Raw genomic sequence first — 16,358 nt, 5'->3', positions numbered from 1 at the left:
CCAATAGGCCGCCAGCAGGGGGGTGTCAATCAACCCGATCGTACTCGATCGGGTTGTATTGTTGCGATGTCTGTCCGCCTGCTCAGAGCAGGCGGACAGGTTATGGAGCAGCGATATTTGTGACCGCTGCTTCATAACTGCTGTTTCTGGCGAGTCTGGTGATGACTCGCCAGAAACACGGGGCATCAAGCTCCATACGGAGCTTGATACATATGCCCCTTTATATGCCGTCCCTAACATCGTCGACACCTACCTACATTTATTAACCCCTAATCTGCCGACCCCAACGTCGCCGCCACTATAGTAAAGTTATTAACCCCTAAAGTCTAACCCTAACCCCCCCTAACTTAAATAAAAATACTATTATTAAATAAATTATTCATATTTAAAACTAAATACTTACCTATAAAATAAACCATAAGATAGCTACAATATAACTAATAGTTACATTGTAGCTAGCTTAGGATTTATTTTTATTTTACAGGCAACTTTGTTTTTATTTTAACTAGGTACAATAGCTATTAAATAGTTATTAAAATAAATACAAATATACCTGTAAAATAAATCCTAACCTAAGTTACACTAATACCTAACACTACACTATAATTAAATAAATGACCTAAATTAAATACAATTAATTACAATTAAATTAAATAAACTAAATTATGAAAAAAACAAACACTAAATTACAGAAAATAATAAAATAATTACAAGTTTTTTAAACTAATTACACCTAATCTAATCCCCCTAATAAAACAAAATAATAAAAATCCCTACCCTATACTAAATTACAAATAGCCCTTAAAAGGGCTTTTTGCGGGGCATTGCCCCAAAGTAATCAGCTCTTTTACCTGTAAAAAAAAAAGACAATATCCCCCAACATTACAACCCACCACCCACACACCCAACCCTACTCTAAAACCCACCCAATCCCCCATTAATAAAACCTAACACTACCCCCTTGAAGAACAACCTACCTTGAGACGTCTTCACCCAACCGGGCAGAAGTGGTCCTCCAGACGGTCCGAAGTCTTCATCCTATCTGGGCAGAAGCGGTCCTCCAGACGGGCAGAAGTCTTCATCCAGACGGCATCTTCTATCTTCATCCATCCGGAGTGGAGCGGGTCCATCTTCAAGACATCCGATGCGGAGCATCCTCTTCTTTCGACGGCGACTGGAACAATGACGGGTCCTTTAAATGACGTCATCCAAGATTGCGTCCCTTCAATTCCGATTGGCTGATAGAATTCTATCAGCCAATCGGAATTAAGGTAGCAAAAAATCGTATTGGCTGATCCAATCAGCCAATAGGATTGAAGTTCAATCCTATTGGCTGATTAGAACAGCCAATAGGATTGAGCTAGCATACTATTGACTGATTGGATCAGCCAATAGTATTTTTTCTACCTTAATTACGATTGGCTGATTGGATGAATAGCGGCTAACTGGTTCACTAGCTGTGATATTGTTATATATGTATTACATTACGAGAACTTTTACCTGCATTTGTCAATAAAAGTTATTTTTTATGCTTCCAACCTTGGCGCATTGGAAGGCTGTGTTATTTCATCCTGGATGGTGAAATCTTATGTTCCTGTTCATAAGTATAATGTAGGTGACGGCGGTGTACGGAGCGGTAGATTAGGGGTTAATAATATAATGCATGTGTCGGCGATGTCGGGGCGGCAGATTAGGGGTTAATAAGTGTAAGATTAGGGGTGTTTAGACTTGGGATTCATGTTAGGATGTTAGGTGTAGACATAAAAAGTATTTCCCCATAGGAATCAATGGGGCTGTGTTAGGAGCTGAACGCTGCTTTTTTGCAGGTGTTAGACTTTTTTTCAGCCGAATCTGCCCCATTGATTGCTATGGGGAAATCGTGCACGAGCACGTTTTGCCAGCTTACCGCTACCGTAAGCAGCGCTGGTATTGAGGTGAGATGTGGAGCTAAATTCTGCTCTACGCTCACTTTTTAGCGGCTAACGCCGGGTTTCTAATACCAGCGTTACTGTAGGTGAGCGGTAAGAAAAAACTGTGCGTTAGCACCGCACACCATTACCGACAAAAACTCGTAATCTAGCCAAAAGAGTTTCCTTAAAGGATAAAAGGATGTTAAAATCAAGGTGGAAAAAATGTCATGTTACAGAGGTATTTCAAGAAAGCCAAATATTAAGGGTGCATTTAGTACTGTAGTGGGCCGTTATTTTCTCTTACTTTTTTACCTCCTACCTCCTCACTTACTTACCTCTCTCTTTGCTCTGCATAGGACACATTAAAAAATTACTAATTTCTAAATTCATGGCAGCAGCAACTTGTTGGTGGAGCTACAGGTACAAAGAAAAATGAAAATAAGAATGTTTGATCACTGGATAAACCTAATTGATTTAATAGATTGAAAACACTAGCAACATAAAATAAAATAAAAATATATAACACACACGTGTTTGTATTTAGATAAGAGGCATTCAGGAAAATTTATTTGGGGGGATCGCTGTCAATTACCTAATGGACAAGTCACCACAGTCTTTAACGTGTATACAAATATGTGTAATGGTGAACACATTTTTATTTTTATTAGTATTGTCTGAAGATGGGGTGGAACCCAGACATATTACTTATTAATGCGGTATAAATTTGTATATTATTGTATGCAGTGAGAGCCTTCCAAACTGGCACATGGTATTTGCAATTTGAAGTGCACACTGTAGTTTATATTTTGGAAAAGTGAGTGTTTTAGCCTGCTTAAACACTTTCTGTCTCTGTCTCTCTCACACACACTTTCTGTCTCTCTCTTTCTCTCTCTCTCTTCCTGACTATCTCTCTCTCACACACACACACTCTCTCTCTATCTCTGTTTTTAACTCTTTGTCCCTCTCCCTCTATATGTTCTCTCTCACTTTCTGTCTCTCTCTCTGTTTCTGACTCTCTCTCACACTTTCTATCTCTCTCACACTTTCTATCTCTCTCTCACACTTTCTGTCTGTCTATCTCTATGTTCCTGACTATCTCTCTCTCACACACACACACTTTCTCTCTGTTTCTAACACTCTGTCTATCTCCCTCTATATGTTCTCTCTCTCACTTTCTGTCTCTCTCTCTCTGTTTCTGTCTCTCTCTCTCTCTGTTTATGACTCTCTCTCTCTCTCTCTCTCTCACACTTTCTGTCTCATACTCTATTTCTGTTTCTGACTCTTTGTCTCTCTCTCTATCTGCTCTCTCTCTCACACACACACACTTTCTGTCTCTCTCTCTCTGTGTGTTTCTGACTCTTTGTCTCTGTGTCTCTCTCTCCAGATATATATTTACAGTATATATATATATACATATATATATATGTATATATATTTATAAATATGTGTATATATATATATATGTGTGTGTGTGTGTGTGTGTGTGTGTGTTTGAATAACATCTTCAATTGCTACCTTTTTAAATGAATAACAGAAAAATGTTTCAATAGAGTGTTTCCTTAAATGAACATAACAGTAAAAATGAAAAGATGTAATAAGTCATACAAACTATATGAGCAACTATATTGTTTAAAAGCTGGTGCACAAGGAATTATGAGTAACCCTTGCAGTGCATGCTCACTCATGTGAGGCTGCTAATTTTGAGTTAAGAATCATTGTTCATAAGACCGCTGCTTCATAACCTCTCCACCACTTCGGAAGTTTAGTAAAATCATCACAAACTTGTTCAACATGGGTGTTTACATGAGAGCAAGGGGGGAGATGCACAAGCATTTTCTTGCGCAAAAATAACTGCAAACACTACTGGAAAAGTTTCCTTACTAGGCACCTTATCTCCCTGCTATATGACAAATGGAGCCCATAATGTTTATGCTAATGCGATAAAGGCTTTAGTTCAAAACTAAAATGCATAGAAAAATGAGGTAAAAGAGAACATGTTTATTTGTAATCCAAAACAGCAACATGTGATAGTGCTATGACTGAGTAGGAGACAGTCTTACGCGTTTCGGCTGGAGCGTGCCTTAATCGTAGACATGTGTCTCCTATCTCACCCACTATTTAAAGCACAAGTGAACAGTGATAGGTAAAAACGATATCTGACAAATATAACACTTATTTAAAGAAATAGGCACAATTTTCAAGGTATGCCTAGTATACATGGCTAAATACAATACGTATATATAGTTGCAAACACAAAAGAAGAGAGAGCGCAGCCACGACTCACGGTAAAAGTTTTTAATATATCCTTACTTCGCAAACAAACATATTGCACTTACAAACGTTTCAATAAAAACAGGCGTCTCTTGGTTCACTTTAATCGTCAGTTGCTGTGGTATGGTTAATCCGTCCTTTTCAGCTGTGTGCGTTCACTCCTTGAAGTCCCCCAAGTTACGCTCCTTCCAATTGCTTTTTTTCTTTGTAGCGGTGCTTTTTTCTGACTATCCTTTCTGTGCCGTCTACGCGTTTCTTCCGTCTTCTGCAGACTTTCTCAAGACTCTTTGGCAGTGTGTAAGATGTTCGCGGGGATCCACGATTTAAAAGTCTGTTACTCCTCCCCTCTCCAATGACGTGGCCCAATTGGCTCTTTAGAAATTCCTACGCCCACTCCTCTCATAAAGGAGATTAGACACCATGCTCATGAAGGTTTTTGGTTTAATTTGACGACCCTCTTTCAGCTCATAGAGGTTTAGTCTGAACTTAAGACGCTGAGATCATGATGCCTGTTATTTTTCGGTCTCACTTTGGTTCAAAACCGAAACCAGCTGCTGGTTTCGGTTTTGAACCAAAGTGAGACCGAAAAATAACAGGCATCATGATCTCAGCGTCTTAAGTTCAGACTAAACCTCTATGAGCTGAAAGAGGGTCGTCAAATTAAACCAAAAACCTTCATGAGCATGGTGTCTAATCTTCTTTATGAGAGGAGTGGGCGTAGGAATTTCTAAAGAGCCAATTGGGCCACGTCATTGGAGAGGGGAGGAGTAACGGACTTTTAAATCGTGGATCCCCGCGAACATCTTACACACTGCCAAAGAGTCTTGAGAAAGTCCGCAGAAGACGGAAGAAACGCGTAGACGGCACAGAAAGGATAGTCAGAAAAAAGCACAGCTACAAAGAAAAAAAGCAATTGGAAGGAGCGTAACTTGGGGGACTTCAAGGAGTGAACGCACACAGCTGAAAAGGACGGATTAACCATACCACAGCAACTGACGATTAAAGTGAACCAAGAGACGCCTGTTTTTATTGAAACGTTTGTAAGTGCAATATGTTTGTTTGCGAAGTAAGGATATATTAAAAACTTTTACCGTGAGTCGTGGCTGCGCTCTCTCTTCTTTTGTGTTTGCAGTTCTTTTCCAGTCTGATACACTCCTTAGTGTTCAGTGAATCGAGCAGCAGCGCCACACTTACAAGAATACAGAGGAGAGGAGAACGAAGAGGAACAAAAAGAGGTTTCCGCAGATTGAAATTTTTTTCTACCATACTCCCTGAGACATTAAGGTAACACAGACTCATACTAGAAAACCCGATAATATACATACATAATTTTTATGTGGGGGTATTTATCTCATTGATTGTGAACAAGTATTTGCATTAAAGAGCTATCGTTCAGTAAAGATTATGTATTGAATAATTTTTAATAGGTTGAAGATAGTGGCAATTGATATTGATTTTTAATAAAATTATTCAGGGTACTGTTAGCGCTGTTTTTAGAAATTGTGTTAACGTATATATAGTTACTACAATAAGGATTGACAACTGTTTCTAATAAAAAATGTAAACACAAGCCTTCTATATCAATTCTTTGCATAGTCCTGATTTGGGAACAAAATGTAGATTATATAACAATCTAATAGATGCTATCTCTATCAAACAATCAAAATATATAGCAATCAAACCATTAAGTTGTATGATAAGCTAATACCCTATCGCCAAAACTTAAAGGACCAGTCAACACAGTAGATTTGCATAATCAACAAATGTAAGATAACAAGACAATGCAATAGCACTTAGTCTGAACTTCAAATGAGTAGTAGATTTTTTTCCTGACAATTTTAAAAGTTATGTCTATTTCCACTCCCCCTGTACCATGTGACAGCCATCAGCCAATCACAAATGCATACACGTACCATGTGACAGCCATCAGCCATTCACAAATGCATACACACTTATTCTTGCACATGCTCAGTAGGAGCTGGTGACTCAAAATGGTTAAATATATAAAGAATGTGCACATTTTGTTAATGGAAGTAAATTGGAAAGTTGTTTAAAATGGCATGCTCTATCTGAATAATGAAAGTTTAATTTTGATTGTGTCCCTTTAATATCAGCTTCTATATTTAGACCATGAGGATTTTTTGTGCTTAAGGTGAATATCCAAAACACCTCCCTATTAGTGAGTAATGCTTCTAGATTTCCCCCTCTTAAAGATCTCTTGACCTTCCAAATAACACACCATTTAAAATACTGTGTTGAGCTTTGATGTTTATCAATAAAATGAGAGGTTAAGGCAGAGCAGTGCAACATGTTGTCAATATCATTGAGGTGCTTGCAAATTCACTTTCGGACCTCACGTATAGTGTGCCCAACATATTGGCATTTACAGTGTTGGCGCCAAATGAGAAAGACAACGTATTTGCTCCTGCAGTTGGTACAGAAATCAAGCATATATACTTTTTGTGTGACTGCTTTGTACAAACTATTACATGATCACAAGCCTTACAGGGCCTATCTCAATAGTGGCCTTTAATCCGTAACCAACTAGAGTTAGCCTGATAATTCCTGTTCCATGTCATATATGGAGTTAAGATATTCCCTAATGTTTTATTTTGTTTGCTGACAAATTTGCACTCTTTATTAATAAAGGAATACAAATCTGAGTCTCCCCATAATATTGGGAAATTATTTCTAATGATATTACAAATCTGATTAAATTAAGTTACTATAAGTCGTAACGAATACTGGTTTATCTTAGAACTTCTTTTTGGAAGTTGTATGACTCGTCACTAAGACATTTCTATCCATATCCTTGACTTCATTAAAAGCCTTATCAATTTCAAAGTGTGAATACCCTCTATGTAAAAGCTAATTTTTCAGATCCTGGCTCTCTTTCAGGAAGATAGAAACTTCAGTACAGCTGTGCTTAAAGGGACTTAATACTCATATGCTAAATCACTTGAAACTGATGCAGTATAACTATAAAAAGCTGACAGGAAAATATCACCTGAGCATCTCTATGTAAAAAAGGAAGATATTTTACTTCACAATCTCCTCAGCTCAGCAGAGTAAGTTCTGTGTAAAAAGTTATACTTCACCTGCTCCCAGCTGCAGGTAAAAATAAAAAAAAAATGAAGAAATGAACAGCAGCCAATCAGCATCAGCAGTGCTGAGGTCATGAACTCTTACTGTGATCTCATGAGATTTGACTTAACTCTCATGAGAGTTCACAAGGCTCATCCCCTAAGCTGTCCCAGGACAGACACACTAAAATGCTGCTTAGAAATCCTTTACAATGGGAGGTGGCTATTGAGGAACTTTTGAGGTAAAATATCTTTATTTTTTACATAGAGATGTTCAGGAGATATTTTCTAGTCAGCTTTTTACAGCTGTGCTGCAGCACTTTAAAGTGTTTAAACATTTGGGTATTATGGCCCTTTAATGTGTATAAACTGTCATTTGGCTATCCCAAAACCACAATGTTTTCACTCAGGCACATTAAATTTTTTATAATTATGTCCCTTTACCTTTATCTTAGGTGCACTCTAATATGTGTAAAATTAAAATTAGTGTCCATCTATTGCCTGATTTCAACAACACGATTCAATAAAGTCATTGAGGGTTAAAAATGTTGAGCTATGTATAAATTCTAAGGTCTCTTTTAGTATGATAGTTTATATTTTGTTATTGAAAAATAGATTTGTTACTGTTATGACAGTTTATTTTTTTATTTATATTATACTGTTTTTAAAACTACAAAAATATAATTTTCTATTTGTCTCTATTAAATGAGCTCTTAGAACAAGCACCATATGATGTTAAAGGGATATGAAACCCAACATTTTTCTTTCATGTTTCAGATAGAGCATACAATTTTAAATAGCTTTCTAAATTACTTCTATTATCAATTTTATTTCATTCTCTTGGTAACTTTTGTTGAAAAGTAGGGACGGAGCACTATATGGCAGCAGTTTTGCAAGAATGTTATCCAATTGCAAGAGCACTATATAACAACACTATTTCCTGTCATGTAGTGCTCCAGGTGCCTACCTCGGTATCTCTAGCATGGGTATGAAGTAAATTTGATATTAGAAGTAAATTGGAAACTTCTTTAAAAATGGTCTGCTCTGTTGAATCACAAAATATTTTTTTTGGGTGTCATGTCCCTTTAATTTGACATTATCTGGTATGTGTTGATAAGGTTGTTCTTTAGGAAGTACTTGCACCACAAGATGGACATTCAGAATTGTTATACCACAACAGAGGAGAGGAACATATTTGTGGGGCTCTGTATCATACATGAAAACAGTTAACATTTGTTACTGAGTAATTCCCACATCAGTGAGCTGATAGAAACGGATAGTTTTATAGTACATTAGGAACTACAAGGTTTGCAAAAGGTTCTCATGGAAACTTGACAACATCTTTTCTGATGCAGGTTTTGGCAGAATGAAAAAAAAAACTCACCAAAAAAACAAAATATTATCACATGCTGAATTATGCTAAACTAAAAAGTTTTATTATTTAACTGTGTCATGGGAATCCTATGTCCCCCCTACAAATGACTAAATCCAATTAACTAAAGCCTTGCTGGATGTTATGTTTGTATGAATTTGTTCTAGCAGAGCTGATAGCCCCATATGCCAGCAGTCTCTCCACCCCCACAGCTGCTCCAGGCTGCCTTTTACTACAAGCTGGGATTGCCCACTCCACTCCCAGCGCTTCAATTATTGATTACATACAAATCTTCCTTCTCTGTTCTGTTCTTCCATACGCTTTTACCTCAGTTCTTATTCAGAAAAAAAAGCCTATCTATGATTGTGCGTGTTACTGAGAGACTTTGTTCTCTGAATTTGCATTCAGCACTGCAGTAGAATAGAACTGCAGAGTGAGATCCACCCAACCTGCTAACACTCCTTTACTGGTGGCCCTTCAGCAATAGGACGTGGACAGCTCCCTGCGCTGCGAGCCAATTCTGGTGATGTCTGGGAAAGAGGCAACTGCCTAAGCAGCAAGCAGCGTTTTCACAAGCTGCAGTACCAGTAAGTGTGGAGTTCAGTAACAGAGGTAAGAACCGCTGCGCTGCAGTTTTTCTTGTACACTTTTCTATTGGGCATTTTCTGTGTATTGTTTTCTTGAAATCGACTTATGCTGTTAATGTAATGATAATGTAAAAAAGGGGATATTCAATTATATTACACAATGACTTCCTGAAAAGGAGTTTTCAATGGTGTGAAAAGTGGTGGATGGGGGTTAAATGCACGGCATTAAAGAACACACTTGCAGTTGTAGAACTTTGCTGTAACTGTGTTATTTATTCTTAGACTTTAAGTGTTTCATTATTAATAGTTAATGACCCCATATAACAACCGAAACACAATGCAATCCATTTCTCCAGAAGTATGTAAAAAAATTGTAGGTTCTAAACAGGATGGGTTTGCCATGATACACTTGTTCTGTTTTATTTATATATATATGTGTGTGTGTGTGTGTATCTATCTATCTATCTATCTATCTATCTATCTATCTATCTATCTATCTATCTATCTATCTATCTATCTATCTATCATCTATCTATCTATCTAATCATATATTAATATTTGTATCTCTATCTATCTATCTATCTATCTATCTATCATCTATCTATCTATCTATCTATCTATCTATCTATCTATGTATCTAATCATATATTAATCTTTGCATCTCTATCATCTATCTATCTATCTATCATCTATCTATCTATCTATCTATCTGTCTGTCTATCTATATATATAGCATCTATCTATATCATCTATCTATCTATCTATCTATCTATCTATCTATGTATCATCTATCTATCTATCTATCTATCTATCTATCTATGTATCATCTATCTATCTATCTATCTATCTATCTATCATCTATCTATCTATCTATCTATTTATCATCTATCTATCTATCTATCTATCATCTATCTATCTATCTATCTATCTATCTATCTATCTATCTATCTATCATCTATCTAATCATATATTAATCTTTCTATCTTTATCTATCTAATTATCTATAGTTTGCCTGTATTTCTGCCTTACATACAAGTGTAATTATTTTTTAAATTGCATATATGGGTTTAACTCTAAAGCTATTTAATTGTGCATATTTCTATCTATCTATCTATCTATCTATTATCTATCTATCCATCTATCTATCTATATATCTATCTACCTATCTATCTATCTATCTATATATCCATCTATCTATCTATCTATCTATCTATCTTTCTATATATCTGTCTATCAATCTTTCTTTCTTTTTATCTATCTACAAATTATTGTCTTTCACTGCAAAAAATAATACATAAAACACACTTGTGAAATTTAGCTTTTCCGATGGATGTATGACTGCAGCTCAGACAGGGACTGCTTCAGTGGGAAACTTATTGCAGTCCTGTAGTTGGCTGAAAGTGCAGATGCATGCTGCAGAACCTCAGCAGCCTTCCAGCTCTACTCAGCAGTGATTAAGGGAGCTGCAGTGCCCTGTTCTCAAGGTCCCTCTGGCATTGTTATGCTTGTATCCTTTGTTTGGCAACCAAGGGGTTAAAGGAGTCCTGCTAATTCTGCTAGGACTGAGTCATCCCCAAGAGCTGTCATTTATCAGCTCTACCCTGAGACAAATGCAGAGTGTCAGAGCAAACGAAATCTCATTACCAGAATCAGTGTGCGTCAAAGGGTGCGCTGTGATTGATAGTATCCTCTGTTCCTGTAAATGGCAATACAATGGTGACTGTGGAGAATATGAATTAAAATTCTAAAGAGAATGAAAAATCAAAGGTGGTGTTTAGAGATATCTTTTAAATACTAATCTGTAGTAAACTGGAGTGAAGCCTGTATGACTTTTTGCTTATTGTGTTACCTTCCTCAAACACTGTCACTTTGGGTGTGAATACTTAGCTAGCCAAATAAAACCAAATCTGTCTTTTACTTATGACAGTTGTCAAAAATGTATTTACTTTTAATTATATGGTTATCGTGGTCTTTTGTTTAACAAGCAGCAATAGATTACACTGCTCTGGACAATGGAATACAATATAGAGATTCAAGCTTTTAAAATGAAGATACATAATAGTAGTCATATCCCTAGAAGGGCAGGTAAATATAACTATATTTTCTTAATACTTGACTTGGCAAAATCTATTTTTATGCAAATTTATTTAAACAAACTAAATAAAAAGCAATTCTTTAACAAGCCTACATAGCAACAGACTGAGATACAGAAATATTCTAGGATGAAGACACAGAAAGCATAGTGTCCTCTGGTATATGACTGAAGAAACACAACACAAAAGTTTATTTTAATAGTGGCAGAACTTGTATATGTTAATACATTAGGATAGAATGATAGATTGATCGATCGATAGATAGATAGATAGATAGATAGATAGATAGATAGATAGATCGATAGATAGATAGATAGACAGATATAGAGATAGATAGATTACTTATGTACATGCATACAAACAAACTAAAACTGAATAAATAATCTATTTTTATGTAAATACATTTTATATGCCCAGTTGGCAGAATTACTTTTATATTCTGTATTTTTTAATTGGATATGTTGACTATAGCAGGAGCCAGCAAGTCAATATATATCTTAATGTAGTGCAATAATAGGCGTTACCACAGCCATGTGTACCAAAGGAAGAAGAAAAAAAAACTCATTATAATGAATAGACCTTTGGGTTCATCTGTAACATTATTGATTGGCTTCATGCCCTCATTGATACTTTACATGTTTCTTGTAGAACCTCTTTCACTGGTAGAAATTCTATGTATTGATTCATAGAATAAGTAGAGCCCCCTGCTTTATTCTACTTCTATTGTACTTTAGTAATATTGGATTATATACTACATTGAGTGCAAAATGTGCAAGATATTCAATGTTACTTTTATCCAATGCTGAAAACTGTTGTCCCTGCAATGCGTTATACACCACAGACTGAGGAGGGTAACCAATATAATTGTTAAAAACGGAATACTTCATATTGTGAGCACGCTGCCTTGTCTTTCTTATAACGTGTGAACATTTTAGGTGTATTTTATTATTTTTGTTATAACAAAAATGTATTTTTATGCCAAGGTTTTTGATACATAACATAATGGTATAACAGTATATACATATGTTTATGTTTAGCTTATGGTTGAGATGATGTGCTATATTATAAGGAATAAAAAAACAATAAAAAAAAATTAAAACAAATATATCAGCTTATTTTGTAAAATGTTAAAAGAAATATTACCTTCCTCAAAAAAATGTTCATTTTAACAGTGGAGTTGCATCCTAATCTCCAGGGAGTGTCTGAAACTACTGCATGTACATAATTTCATGCATCTCTGTACACAACTAGGGAAAAAAGCTACTCAATTACGAAAAACCTCTTAGTTATGGATATATTCTATTCCATTTGAAAACCATTTATGCAAGATTTTCCTTAAAAAAAACCCATATGGAACATTTTGTAGATAAAATATTTGATGCAATATTGAACAAAAATAGAATCTACCCCTTCATGTTTCATCACACATTACTGACTGAAGTATACAAGTGACAGGATAACTACAGAGTTGCAATATATTTATTCTGCTTACCAGAACCATTTTATAATATGTTTTAATAAACCAATATAACAGCCAGAAATAATTATTTAATTTAAAAAAACAACAGGGATTTTGCCATATTTTTTGTGCAGGTAATTTTCTAAAGCAATTTTTTATTATGATGCTACATTTATAATGTAATCTATGAAATAGCTGCAGCAATACATTATATTGATAGTGACAAACAAAATAATAAATCTATTTGCCACTAGCTATGTACTGCACCAGTGACTTATATGTGCAAAGCGTATCTCTGCCTGAGCTATGGGTGATGAGTCATTGGTATAATTTACATTTCTTTATCTCATTGCATCAAAGTGCAGTATTTGTGATTGATTTTTGCTACATCAACGAAAAATACAATGCAGGACTGGTGGTTTGGTTGGTCTAAGAAATCATATTTATGTATGTTTGATTTTTGTTGTCCAATTAGACTTTCCCTTGGTTCTAACCTACTGTCTAGTTTGGCTAATGCTGTATTGTAAAACATAATTAGTTCAAATATTAATTTATTTATTTATGTGTTCTTTAACTTAAAATTTCTACTTGAGAAATGGCCTAATGCAGTATTTGTTTAGTGCTTGTATTTAGCATTTTGTTAGATTCAGATAAAGACTACAGTATTTTTTGCACCAACTTGGTAAGATTTTTGTTTATGAAAATCACATAAAAAATATATGTAAGTATTTAAGTTATTTTAGATATAGTCAAGTATGATGCCGTAGTGGTGATACATATTCAATATTGCATCATTGCATTGGTTGTTACAATAGGATATTCAAAATGTGACTCATTAATGCCCTAATTTAAAATTCAAAATGGATGTGTATTTTAGTAAAAAAAAATCTCTAGATAATAATTTACTATTTGTTTTGTTTTTCCATTACACAGTTGCTTTCAATTATCTGACTGTAGAAAAACAGTTATAGACTATTACAAGAAAAAAATAAATAGAACATTCTTTAAACTAAAGGATATGAATAAGCTAGGTAATGATTCACAATACTCTACTGTAATTAGTTATAATGATCTAATGAGTGTGATGTACTGCTTTATTTTATGCTACAACATATTTTTGCCACAAATCCATACTTACGTAATTCTTGAATTCCATCATTTTTCTTGCATTGGATCATTTCTATTGTAATGTAAGGTTGTAGTTAATATGATGTTATACAGGACACTTGAACAAATAAACATTGCTTTTTTTATATTTCTAGTTTACAAATGAGGATGATTTCTAATTTTTACAAAATATTATATTTTATTAAGTCCTTCTCGGCTTACTTGACGATAATCTTTAATATTGACTAAAGATACAAATTCAAAGGTAACCCAAGAATGTTCATAAATCTGCAAACTTTGTATTAAAAAAAAGAGTGTGAAATTATTGCTTTTCATTAAAAATGTATGATTTAATATTTTAATATCAGGGGGCCAAATCATCACTGTGCAGACGGTCGCACATCGATAAATGCCGACAGCATACGCTGTCGGCATTTATCATTGCACAAGCATTTTAATCGGCCGCTAGCAGGGGGTGTCAATCAACCCGATCGTATCCGATTGGGCTGATTGCTGTCCACCGCCTAAAAGGTAGCAGATGAATTAAGGAGCAGCGGTCTTAAGACCGCTGCTTCTTAACTCCTGTTTCCGGCGAGAAGGCTTGCGGCGAAACAGATGCATTGGTGCCGATTGACTGCTTGTTAAGTCGGCCTCCTGGATTCAGAAATATATTCTACAGCTTATGTGTTCACATAATAATACCATTTATACTTTTTTTCTAGTTCGGGCTATGTATTAGGGACTATTTACATTTTTCGATCAGCCTTTTTTTTTTTTTTTTTTTAATAAAAAGTTAAATTGGAAAAATTAATGTAAGATTGTCTTAAAATAGACAGATTAAGTCAATCAAATGTCAAACTATCAAGGAGTAATAAAAAATAAACGGACCCAGACAGATTTGAAACTGACATCTCTGCCTATATTGCCCAAATACCAATTGATGATTGATGCCAGTATTTGAACAATGTCAACATAAGTAACGCCTTCTAATGGACTTGATTTCTGAACTTGCAAGCATGTACATCAAGAACATGAGACTTTATATCACAAACTTGTTTTTTGTTTGATTTTTTTCCCACCCAACTTTAAAGATGTTGGACTGGTGGTTTGGTTGCCAGCCTTTGACTTGATAAATGGAGCATTGAGAGCCAGCTTAATTAATAAATTTTCATATAATTTTATGGTAGGTGTTTTACTTCTTTTAAAAATGATTCACAATTTCTTAATAAGTTTTAGTTGTAAAGGGCATTTTGACCTTTTATGTCTAATAGAAGAAGCTGAAAGCTTGAGTCCATTAACAACAGCATACGTCAAGCCAAAATATGTTAATGGACGTAATGTAAACTGAGCACTTTGTTTCTCAGCCCAAAAGAACCTTCTGCTGGCCTAATTTGGCTTAAGTAAAACAAGTTATGAAGCACAGGTTGTACTGCTGCTACGTCTTAAAGTGTCTGCAATCTCAAAGGTTGCAGACGTCAGACACTTCAAACAAGGGTAGGGGCTCCCAGCAACTGATGCTGCTCTCTATGAGAACCTTGTCTGTTCCCATAACAAAAAATCTCACCCTTAATGACCTTTCAATCTAGCAAACCTGAACAGAGGAAATTTAGTCATATTTAGTTGGATCCAAAAATCTCAGTCCACTACCACAGTCTTCTGTTATATCAGTATTTCTGAAAAAAATAATTTGTTTTAAAATATATTCAGCATTTCTACAACAATATGCTTGCTAGTACATATTGAAAATAAAAAAAATTCAATCTTTGGTAAGGCCACCGATCATCTTAATGACCACTTTCACACTGTCATTGATTCTGCAAGTTTGTGCAGTGTTGCAATCAACATTATTTCAGCACTCCTTTACAATACCCCAGAGAGAGCTTAGAGATAACACAGTTTGTTCTGCCTTTTCCCTCTTTCAAATTTTCCTAAAGAAGGAAGAAAGTCTAGTTAATATATGTTATGCAAATTAGAACTTCTTGCCCTTTCTTCAACTTCAGAGATGACACAGATTGGATCATTGTCTTGTTGGAAAACAAGATGTATTTTCCAGACAACGGTGATGGCATGCCTTTACTGAATACAGTGGTACTTCTCTTTGGTCAAAGCGTAGTTGATCTTGTGCGAATCACCAAACTCAAATAAACAGATTTTGATTTACTTTTTGATCGAACTGTATATAAATTGCATATACATTTTATTATTTGGTTTTATTGTTATAATGCAACTGAATGCAAAGATCTATTTATTTATATTGACTAATTGTATTCAGAAGAGGTTTTTTCAAATGTATTGATAGTCCATAGATATATTTAATAGGAATATATAACACATAATGGTTATTTGTGGTGAATTAGTAGCCCCCTTTTTGTGTCACACATGTTCACATGTTTGATAAAGTTTCCTTTCTGCATTTAACTCAGTTATGATCTTAAAAATCCTAGCAACTCTCCAAACCCTTACTGTTTGTGACAGG

The sequence above is a fragment of the Bombina bombina genome, chromosome 2, assembly GCF_027579735.1.
Source record: "Bombina bombina isolate aBomBom1 chromosome 2, aBomBom1.pri, whole genome shotgun sequence".
Classification (NCBI taxonomy): Eukaryota; Metazoa; Chordata; class Amphibia; order Anura; family Bombinatoridae; genus Bombina; species Bombina bombina.
This window is presented reverse-complemented; position numbering follows the sequence as displayed.